The 8392-nt window shown below is 39.0% G+C and overlaps 1 protein-coding gene across 1 annotated transcript in view; it reads right to left on the minus strand.

Annotated features, from left to right (window-relative positions):
- Luzp2 (leucine zipper protein 2) overlaps positions 1-8392 on the minus strand; it is a 516158-nt gene that overhangs the window by 16891 nt on the left and 490875 nt on the right. The gene's annotated exons all lie outside the window — the stretch shown is intronic.

Consider the following 8392-nt stretch of genomic DNA (forward strand, 5'->3'; position numbering starts at 1 on the left):
TATATATATATACATTTCTGTATTGTTTTAAACAAAAACAAGCATTATTTTTATACTAGCTTAGGGTTATGAGTCAAATAGTACAGAACTTTTCTATCTAATAAATTATATCTTCTGAGTAATTTTGGTTTCAAATCTAATATGAGTAGAAAGTAAGGAGAAATCCTGTGTCCTCATCTCCTGTTATGCACACATGCTCTGATTGTGTATTTTCCACTTCTCAAAATTATAATCTTTGAGCATTTATTGATATATCCTTATCAAATAAAACCCATAGTGCACAAAAATATAAATAATAAAGAAATAAAAATAAGAAATTTCATATATTGGAGATCCTATCATGTATGCCTTTAAGTCATGACATTTGAAATTAAATAAAACAATTTCTACTGAATTTTGCACTGGCGTATCCAATGGGATTGCTCTCACGCTGAAAATAGCTACTTTTTAAATAGTAAGATTTTAGTTTGAGGATTCTGATCCCTTGAAATGTAGAACTACAGTCCTTTACCTTTAAATATAAATAGCTAGGATATATGAGAAATAAACATATATGTCACTATCTCAATAGAAATTATATTTAACATTTCCTCTGATTCATAGAGGATTATTTTCTAACTACTGTTCAACTGACAAGCTTTGCTTTATATCTGGAACTCTTAAATATTATCCTTGAATTCGGGCCTTTAAGAACACTTCATTTAAACTGAAAAAGTTTCCTGATTCTAACAGGAGAAAGACACTGTACCACAATTTCATGCTTGTGGTACAGAGTCGAGGTCTCTGATTCTCCATTCAAATGTATGGGTTGCTTGGGCAGGACTGATTGAAATTGGGTATTGTCCTCATCAATCCTGAGTGTACTTCTGATAGACACAAAGTAAATTCAGTGAGTCCTCCTTTCAGAGTCTGGACTTGGACCACGGTGTGTGTCAGCTGGGAAAGAGATGGAATTTCTAACCACAAGGAACCCAAATGAAAGACAAAGTCAAGACTGGGCATGGTGGCACATGCCTGTAATCCCAGCTCTTGGGAGCTGAATACAGGCAGATCACTATGAGTCTGATCTACATATTGAGACCCTATAGATCCTGGACAAATATACAAAAAAAAGAAAGAAAAAGAAAGAAAGAAAGAAAGAAAGAAAGAAAGAAAGAAAGAAAGAAAGAAAGAAGAAAGAAAGAAAGAAAGAAAACAAAGAAAGAAAGACAAAGTGCAGTCAAAGGAATTCAAAGTTTCTCAAGGTTTTTAATCTACTTCCTACATTGAGTTGACCTTATTTTATTTATATGTAATTTTAAATCCCAAAGGTAGTAGTATTGACTTCCCCCTGTTCTTTGCTCCTTCTTCTTTTTTTTTTTTTTTTTTTTTTTTTTTTTTTTTTTTTTTTTTGCTTTTCTGTCCTCTGCTTACAACCCCAGCATCTGCTCCTCCCTTGGTTTCTTCTTTAGGAGCAATGAAAAACAACATAATGGGCAACCAAACTGTCCTTTCCAATCCTATTAACTCTCTAAATAAGCCTTGGAGCAAGCATTTAAATTAAGCCAATGAACAAATCTGCTCTGTGTGAGATGCGTTTGGTGGTGACAAAGAGCAGACAGGTACTATTTTTGTCCTCTCAGAGTTTGATTAATCTATTACTCAAATCACTTGAAAGCACACCAAGCAAAAGAGAAGAAGAGATGATCTTTATATCTTTTGAAAAGATGAAGATAATTCTTTTTAGTATAAGAAAAGGAATGGTGGGAATGTATCTTCAAATATGTTCCTTGGAATGGTTCAGGCATGAACAAGAAGGAGAAGCCAGATGAAGGAAATGAATGAAGAAGACACACAAAGAAAGGGTCAGTTGTTAGCACATAGATACAGGATAGGAGTACAGTGAGGATGAAAAATGTGCAATGTACAGCTCTACAAGCCTGAGCCTTCAAAACCGTGTACCGCTTTATTAGCCCAAAAGGATTCCTGTGCATGGGCTTCAGTGTATGTTGGACACTGCCAAGGTCCTGTTAGCATGACGCAGCATCAGTGTGCAGAAAAGGGGGGCACAGAAATTAGCGCCATAAGAGGAATAAAGAGCAACCAAAGTGACCAAGTGAGTGTAATAGCCCTGATGATTTAATAGAGACCGGGCACTGATCATATATCGAACACCTGTAAAGTTAGAATTGCAGACATTTGAGGGGCTGAACAGACCTAGGGAAGCCTAAAAGAACATGTTGAGCATGGAGGGAGCCATTCTGTATTGTCAGCAGAGAGCTTGAATCTCCTGAGCCTCTGAGATGGAGAGGTTCTACTGGGGCGCAGAGCCAGAAAGAAAATCACTGTTAACAAGAGCCAAGGAGCTATTCATTCCAGCTAAAGTCTACTGAACGCCCACAACCTGTTCTCCCACAACATTCAACTTAACAGATGCTTCAAGGAAACAGGTTACAAAGAATAGAGGGAAAAAAAATAGACATGAGTACTAAAATGGAATCTCCTCTGGCAGTCTTAGCAAAACCCAGGACTGCAAAAATATGAAAACTAGATCAAATCACTTTAACAGGAAAGGAATCATTTTAGGGCATTTGCTTCTGTTGAACAATCAGATAAATGAATAAGCACCAGCATAACCCGCATTTATTTTAACAGCAGCATTAAGAAAATAGAAAACACCGATACTTGGAATAACTATTACTTCTCCATGATGTTTCTCTGTCTTACTGATTTGCTGCATGGATATTATATATTGCCACAATTACTGTGCCCATGACATGTTTATCCCATGTTTAGCCATCTACTATGAACTATTGCCATACCTACATGTTTTGTGTCTAAAATTTACAAGTACAAAAACTCAGAGTAGATTTAGTAAAACACACATAGTGGCTGAAGTTTTTGGCAATCTCCCGTATTAGGTTGCATGGAAATTATCACGACGAACATCGACCCCTTGGTGCCAAGACTCTCATATCCTCCTCCCCATTGCTTCCAACATTTAACCCAACTAATGGGTCAGGAGCTCCTAGCAGGAAGATGTGAGTCCTGATTCACCCACTCTGCCATGAAGGTACACACTGTGTCAGAATGTACTTTTCCCCCTCTTTCCTTTCATCCTTTCCTTGTATTTATTAAGAAAAAAGATGAGAAATAAGCATCACTACTAGATCAAAGGAAAGAAGTCTTTCAAAATTTCCCAATGGTTAACTGTTTCCAGTAGTATGAGTCAATAAATGTAACTGTGCATAACTCTATAAGAACTGTGTTTGGAACTATGGTCAAAGGCTGAAAAGCCCAGCTCTTGACCCTAAAGAGTTCCCACTTCCTCTTCAGGAAATGCTGCTATTTCCCTCTATTCTCTGGATAGTGGCTGATGTCTCCACAAGGACTGCCTTTTCGTCACTGCTTGGGATCTCTTAAGTGGTGTCCAGTGTATCCAGTTCCCTGCTTTCTTCAAGATACGAATTCAAAATTAGCAGCTGCATCCTTGAAGTCTACTTGTGCAGATTAAGACGACTACAGTGCAGATGCTCTACTATGGCTGGATTCCTTGTCTCAACTGTTCACAAACACATTTTTAAAATTCATTTTAATGAGAAAAAAGATAAAATAGCAATGAGACAGTTTCAAAGCAGGTTAGAGGGACAGTCACAATAATGAATACATTGCATATTGTTGTCTTCGTAGCAGTTATCCAGAAGACAAGATGCAGACATGATACCTTGTCTAAACAACATTACTACAAACCTTTCCTCTCAATGAAACAAGAGAAAATAGCTGTGTATCTATCTTATCTTGTAAGAAAAATAAACTCGAAGCCTTCGTAGGTAAGTGTATGAAACATGAAGCTACAGTCACAAGTAAAATAAACCAGATACAAGTGTGTAAATATCACACTGTTTCCCTAGTGTAAGAATGCACAGACACATTTTCCCTCATGGTTCGTGCCACTGACCTTTGGGACCAACCTTTGTATCTGCCTGTATGGGCTGGATTCATCTGTCAACACCTCCGCACTGTGTGTGTCTGCTGTCCTACCAACAAATCTGTCTCAGTTACCACAGGTGAAGCCACTGCTTGCTGTTTGCTAGCAGAGGGGTCTGGGTAATGCAAGTAGCCTAACCATTCAGCTGCAGTTGACAGCACAGCGTAAGTCCTGATGTAGTGGTTACCATGGGACCAGGAGGAAAAAAACCTAACTGAGCTAGAATACTTTGAGAACAGCTGTACTCTAAGATGTCTATGTATTTCTAAAAATACAGCTACATGGGATTGACACAGTTGAATGTTTAATTATATATATATATATATATATATATATATATATATATAATTTTTATGTGTTTGTTGTGTGTCTATTTGTCTGTCTTTCTGCCTGTGTCTGTCTTGTGAGCCTTAGCTACTCTGAGGAAAGAAAAAAGGAACTTCATCCACTCTTAAATCCAGATGAAAAAAGAAGATGGAAAGAATGATTATACACTTCTCCTCCTCTATAAATTTTCTAAAAGCTATGCCTGTGGTCATCCATTAAATCACATAGATGCCTGGGTTTCTACCTTTTATATTATATATGCTAAAATCACCTCAATTTTGTTTCAGGACTAAAAGAACACACATTAATTACCTTTTAACAATGAGAGAGAAGTATATATTGCTTTACCATTTTAGCACCAATGTATCAAAAGGTAAATCATTTAAATTCTAAAAATATACTATTTAATTAAAGAGAAGTGATTCCTTTTAATCCCATGAATGTAATATTTTGTACAGGTGCTTTTTGTCAATGAAATGGCTCTTTTAAAAAAGAGATAAACCAAACTTCATATAATCTATTTAAGAAACATCAGGATGAGGACTGACTCTCTGGAAGGATAATATATTTTGGAGATGAAGAAACATGGATTCCAATCTAGGATAAGCACTTACATAAAAGAGTGTGTCAGGCAATCTATGTGTCACTGCAGGATCTCTGCCCCCTGCTCCTCTTTCCAATGAAGTAAAAACCACTTACTCTGCACTGTTTTTCTTATTGTGTCTTTTTTTGTGACTGGAAAAGTAAACATAAAGCAGTGGTTGCTATTGGTTGGCAGCTGTGGCTTGAAGATTGTTCACTTGAACAAACAGGGAACTCCTTCTTATTCAAGACAAAATGAGGACCAAAAGAGAGTGGCTGCTGCAGAAGGCTCTATGGGCATGCTGGTGTCCCCAAAGGAGACCTGTCAGTGTCTCCTTTGGGAGAAGTATGATGATGTTAAGGATCTGGAGAAGAGGAAACCACACTATGCTTTATTCCTCATGGGTTGTGAAATCAAATACTCCGGAGAGGCCAACTTACAACTCGAGCAATCTATTTTCTCATAGTACTGGAAGCTGAAAATCCCAGATCAAAGGCCAGCAAAATCACTTTCCAGTGAGGACTTTCTTGTTATATTACATCTGTCTGTCTATCTATCTATCTATCTATCTATCTATCTATCTATCTATCTATCTATTATATATTTGTATTTGGTACAAGGTCTCACTATACAGCTCAGATTCATAGTGATTCTACTGTTTTCAGCCTCCCCAATGTTGGGATAAGAGGCATGTGACACCATGTCAGGACTCAATGGCAGGCTCAGTGTGCCTCGGGGTGGGGTCAGCATGGCACGTGGTGGTGGGGATCAATCCCTCATCCCTGTGCTTGCCTAAGCAGGCACTTAGTTTGCTGAGCTGTCTCACCAGCCCTTCTTGCTATCTTACAGAAGGTCACCTAATGCTGCAACTTCACTGCACAAAGCAAACTGTGCTTTCTGGTTTCTCTTCTCATAAAGACAATACCTCTGTCGGTCCATGGCCAACCTTGATGATCTTAACATTTAACCTTAATTATTTCCATATAGGTCTTATCTCTAAAATATTCCCATTGACATTTAGAACTTCAATGTTTGAGGGTTTTTTGAATAATACTAATTTCACAGTGTTCTGCATTATTCCCATGGGTCATAAAGGGCATCATGAGTGTCCTTGTACCATGGGGAGGTAGGAGAGAGGAGAGAGACAGACACAGAGAGACAGGGAGAGACAGAGAGAGACAGAGACAGAAACAGAGACAGAGAGAATCAATGTGAAGACCGTGGTAGAGGAGTAATGCAACCATAGGTCCAGAACTGCATCAGAAGTTGAAAGTGGCATGGAGTAGATTCACCAGTGAAGATTCAAAAGAAAATGCAGTTCTAACAGATTTTATATTTCTCAATTCCAGATATGTGAGAGAAAGGTTGACATGATTCATCTCCCCTTATCAGAAAATTTTCCTTTCAAACACATTTTACAAAATTATTTTCCTTGTGGATCTATTTTATCTGTATTCTGCACTATTGGAAATAAATGAATAAATAAATGAGACAAAAAGTGAAAGGAGAAAAATGAAAATAGTAATGAAAGGAAAAGCAATAGAAATAAGGATAAGATAAAGTAAAAAAGGACAAGAAAGAAAAAGGAGCGGGAGCCTCTGCAGAATCCATTGCCAAGTTCTGCTTGCTCAGATACATTTTGTATTTGTGATACACCATGGCTTCATTTGTGGCCAGATGCATTCTTGAGAAGGCAAACCAGAAGGAACGATCTTCCAGGACACACGGAGAGTGACCAAAGTCATCGCCAGCACTGATGCGGACAGCAGTGCTGCAGGGTAGAGCGCTGCAGGCAAGGCCTGTCGTTCCAGTGCCCAGGGACACGGGGCAGGAGGTTCGTTTGTGACTAGGAGTTCACAACAAGAAGAGAAAGACAGAGACAGAGAGTGACACACAGACAGAGACAGAGGAGACACATACACACAGACACAAACACCCAAGTCATGCTTTCAAGAAAAACAGTCGAGGGAGTTTACAAAATTAAAAGAAAAAAGTGAGAGGCCTATGCTTCTGTGTTCTGTTTGCCCCTCATCAGATCAGGGAAGTGAGTATAGCAAAATATAACTAAAGCACATTTTACAGAGCTGGATCAGAGCCCTGCTGTTTCTTTGTTCCACACTCTACTAATGTCTTTTTCAAAACTTGAGCAGAAAACATGTGCCCCTGGGTTGCTATATCCTCGGCTGCCTCACCAAGGAGGAGCGAGAGGGCACATTTCTCATTGTTGCTCTCCACCTTCCCTGCCTTAGGGCAGCTCCTCAACAATTTCATCAAATTAGTTAAAAGTTCCTGTTATTCAGTTTCTTTCCTTCCCTACAGCTTCATATGGATTTGCCAAAATCAGATGAGGACTAGCAGGAAAAATCAAATCTTGGGGGATTCTGAGTAATAATGTCATTGCTAAATAAGAACCAAGAAACCATTCCCTGGAAACTAAAACCTGCCCCACTTATTAACAAAATCAAATCTTGACTTTCATTCAAACATCCCTTAGGTCTAATGTGATCAGAAATTCGGTAAAGTCTATGATTAAGCACTATGCCAATTATCAAAACACTGATAAATTTATATGAGCTTCTCATAACAAACTTTGGGAAATCAGAGAGAGACAAGTACTACAGCATCTTCTTGCTTTTGTTCCACTTGCTCCTTCTCTCTCAAGTTGCTTTCTGCTGTGACTGTCACTGAGAACCTTACCCACACTGCAAGGCTGCATTCAGTCTTCCTTCATGGAGGACTGCTGCAGACTCTACTGGCATAGAGAAGGGTATCTCTATGATTTTAACAAAGGGAAGGTAAAAGGATCAGAAATACTTAATGAGACTTTTATGAAAGGACTCAGTGGAGGCTGGCATCTAAAATGTCCTCTAGTGTTAGCTGCTGAGGGCTTGTTTCCCAGCTGATGATATTTTGTAAAGTGACTGAGTCCTTATGTTCTTATGTCCTCAGTGCTTTAATCCATTCAAAGATTCACACTTTATTGCGTTACTGGGCTTGTTGGGCCTCTCCAGGGGTCTGAGTCTTGGAGGTATGACCTGGGGACTCTGTCTTGTCCCTGCTGGGCTCTTCAGCTGTTCGTTTCTCTTTCTCCCTCTCTCTCTTTCCTTCCTGGCTGTCATCAGTTGACAGCTCTGGCCGATCACAGGACTCCACCAAGGTGTATTAACTCACCATTGGCCCAGAAAATGGCATCAGCGCAGTGCAGGCAGGAAGCTCTGATAGCCTCTCTAATATCAACTATCAAAGGGAATATTAACCTTCATTGAAATCATTTTCTCAGATATGCTGTAGCTAGGTTGAAAAGACCATGAGGGGAATGATATTAGAGTAAAATACATATAAATTAGATAGTATGTTTTCATGCACAGGATGCTAAAGAGCAATGATGAAAGAATGGAATACAATCCTTTTTTATTTTGTTTTTATTTGGGGGGGGGGACTCGGTCCAGCCTGAGGGTGGGGCTGGCACAACGTGTGGTGCTGGAAATTGCACCAAGGTCCCCTGCAGCTGTCTA

This window comes from Octodon degus, unplaced genomic scaffold (assembly GCF_000260255.1).
Source record: "Octodon degus isolate 3935 unplaced genomic scaffold, OctDeg1.0 scaffold00159, whole genome shotgun sequence".
NCBI classification, from domain to species: Eukaryota; Metazoa; Chordata; class Mammalia; order Rodentia; family Octodontidae; genus Octodon; species Octodon degus.